Consider the following 3328-nt stretch of genomic DNA (forward strand, 5'->3'; position numbering starts at 1 on the left):
TTTGGTTGTTTGGGAGGAGGGGAATATTTCACAGCTGTGGTGGGGGAGAGGTCTGTCTGCTGTAAAAGTAGAACATATGAAGAAATAATCATTGAATTCTGGACAAGGCTATCTAAATATAGAAGACATACATGGCTTTTCTTTTTGCTACCATTCTCAATATCAGTCTATAAACCAATAATATATGCATTGCTTTTGATCAGTGACTATCCTATTCGTAAATTCTAAACCATCTGCTGATGATATATCCACAGCAGCTCAGCTAGTTTGCTCTCTGGGTTTGATAACCTGAGTTCTGTTTTCAAAGAAATATTTAGATCCAGGTGGAACATGGTATTCCTATCTAAAACAGACCTTCAGCTTTTAATTATGAAACTGGTTAAGGACCTGGCTGCAGGAATATATACAAGCTGTCCCTAAAGACAACAGCCCAGATTGCACTGCCTGAGTACAATACTTTTCACAACTATGTCATTCCCTCTCCAAGTTCTCAAATTTGCCTTGGCGAATTTATTTACAATTGCAGCCTTAAGGGCAAAACAATTTTCTACAGATATAGAACTCTCTCTCTCTCTCTTTTTTTTTTTTTTTTTAATACAGGATTTTCCTGGCAGAATTATGTGCATATGCATCCAGAGAACATTAAATCATTGCACATGTACTATACATACAGTGTGAATTTTCCAAAACACATCTCATTTACTATGCATTTCTTGTGAATGAGCCATGGACAAAGCTTGCATTTCTGGATGTCACACAGCTAAGGAAAATATCCAGTTCTGACTAGCTTAGGTGAAAGAAGTGTCTTGAGAAAAGACTTTTGTAGTTGCTCAACCCATACTGGAGTCAGCACTTGAGGGCCAGTTTTGTTGCATCTCTGTGGCCATCAAATGAGATCAACCCAGATAATATACTGGGCATTAAATTTTGCTTTTATGACATCAAACAATGTTTTGAAGTTTCTCCTAATTTTTTTGAAGGAAATGAAGATATGGTTATTTTAAAACTTTTCAGGAGGGCGAACAAGACTTCATATAAAAGGGAACATTTCAGTCTCAAATAGAAACTGAACTCTTGCTCTGGGATTTGAAGGAACCATTGAGTTAATTAAATTTTGTCCATTAGTTCTAAAACTCAAAATGATGCTCAAGATGGAAAACTTGTGCTGGAGGTCATATCTGAGTGAGGGTCTCAGAGAAATTCATAGGAGCATAGTGAAGACTGTAGTCCTTTGCAATCCATTGCAATATGGTCAAATTTTACAGGCACAGAACAACATTCTTATATTTTCATGGTCTCTCAAAGGCAAGTTTGAGCAATTTTAAAGATGCTAAAATATGAAGGTGGTATAATATAAAGAAGAGGGACTAAGCCAGGATTAAAGAGGAGTTTTTATTGGCCCAAATATGTTTTTATAATGTTTTGCCCCTTGAAGGTTGGAGAAAAAATACTGTTTTATTCTTCCTCTCTCCATCAGCTTTCCTCTTTCAGAATTACATGCTTGATATTTATTGCAGCCTTGTACTGTGTATATCCGCTTGATGGCAGCATTTGAACATAGAACCGTTTGAATCTCTTCAAACTGTTACCTTCGCATTTAACATCAGAAGGTTTGTAACCCATTCCCAGTGATTGGTTACGGGAAAATGGCAAAAGGAAAGAACGAGAGCACGCCAGTAGTTTTTTGCCTGTAGGTAACCACTGCTTGTGCCATGGTGAGCTGCAGCATAGAGAAAGGCAGCGTTTCTCCAACAGAATTGCTGTTCTCACTTGAAATTAAACTGAGAGTAGAATTTAGCCATTCATCTAACTTGTACATGGCTTTTGATAGACCAAATGCAGACAGTATGAAGTATTCAAGGCCATATTGGATGGGTCTTAAAGCAACTGGGTCTAGTTGTACACTGTAGGGGAGGTAGAATTATATGATCATTAAGGTCCCTTACAGCCCAAAATATTCTAGGATTCTATGATTTATATAAAAAACTACCTGAATGAAGATAGCTTAAATGAGCAGTCACTGAGAGGAAATTAGGAATAAGGAAAGGAAAACCAATGAGTATTTTATATAAATTCAGGTCAATGGAAAGATTTTGGTACACTAGTATACTCCTAGCCTTTCCCATTTTACTTGCCTGTTTTTAAATCCAGAAGAGCATGCACAGCAACTTTATCAATGATCTCATATTCATTCTCATGCTCCTCACACTGTGTGGTGAAATTTTTCTTTGCCTGTCTCTGTCTTTCTGACTTTCAAAGGTGTTTAAATTGTAAAAAGGAATATACATGTTTTAATTTTTTAAAACATTTTTTGTGCCAAATTCAAGGACAGAACTTCACTCAGATTTCCAGAGCAGATGCAGGCATCTCCCAGCTTGCTGGGAGTTGTGCATATACACCATTTCCAAAAAGAAATAGTTTATGTTTCAATCGGCTAAATAAACATGGAGTTGATTTGAGTTATTCCATTCTACCTTCCAGTGTTTAAATTACTGGAAGTATTTCAGGAGTCCTGGATCTTATCACGGGCAAGTGTAAGCTTTGAGGGGATTCAAGCCTCTGCTCTCACCTGTGCCTGGTTTTCTTCCTAAATAATGGGACTTGGAGGACTAAGGAGATCTGACTGATCTGGTGGCTGGGAGCCTGGATTGCTGAGAGATTTGAGAGGCAGGCTGTTTTCAGGGAGTGTTGGAGCAGTCCCTGTAGTTTTGAGCCCAAGAAAGAGTTAGTGATGCCTCCTTGCTGAGAGAGAACAAAGATTGCCTGGAAGCCAGAGATGAAAGCGTAAGGAATCACGTGTGCGCTTACTGTTGGGAAAGAGCCATAAAGGAACGAAGTCTGATGTGGAGCTCTGTCTAAGGGAGTTTTTCTTTAGACAACTGCAGGGCTGTTATACTCTAAGAGATTAGCTCAGCAGGGGAGATCTTAGTTTTGCAATTTATAGAGCACGTGCAAAGTTGAGGGAGCTAAGAGGGAGAAGCTGCAGCTTTATCAGGTTTGCTCTGCACAGCTGCCTGCAGGCCCAGTCCTGTTTTCCCCTTCAGAGAGCTGGAATTGTCCAATAGTTTCAATGAAACTGCTGCCGTTACCTTGGGGTGTCGTCTTCCTTTTGAATATCAGTCCTTTTGATATCTTGCTCATTACTGCACGGATTCCGCATTGATCTTGGCTGGAGACTTTCATTTTTCTATCCTACGGTCATGATCTTCATTAAAAAAAATAAAAAACCAAAACCGATTGGTGAAAAAGGGTGCAAAAAATTCAGGCTGTCCCCCCAGCCTCAAGACTTTACTCTCTAGAGAATCCAGTAAGGATTGGAGATTGTTAA

The sequence above is a fragment of the Empidonax traillii genome, unplaced genomic scaffold (genome assembly GCF_003031625.1).
Source record: "Empidonax traillii isolate 1590-97213 ecotype Southwest subspecies unplaced genomic scaffold, ASM303162v1 scaffold398:size1781980, whole genome shotgun sequence".
Lineage (NCBI taxonomy): Eukaryota > Metazoa > Chordata > Aves > Passeriformes > Tyrannidae > Empidonax > Empidonax traillii.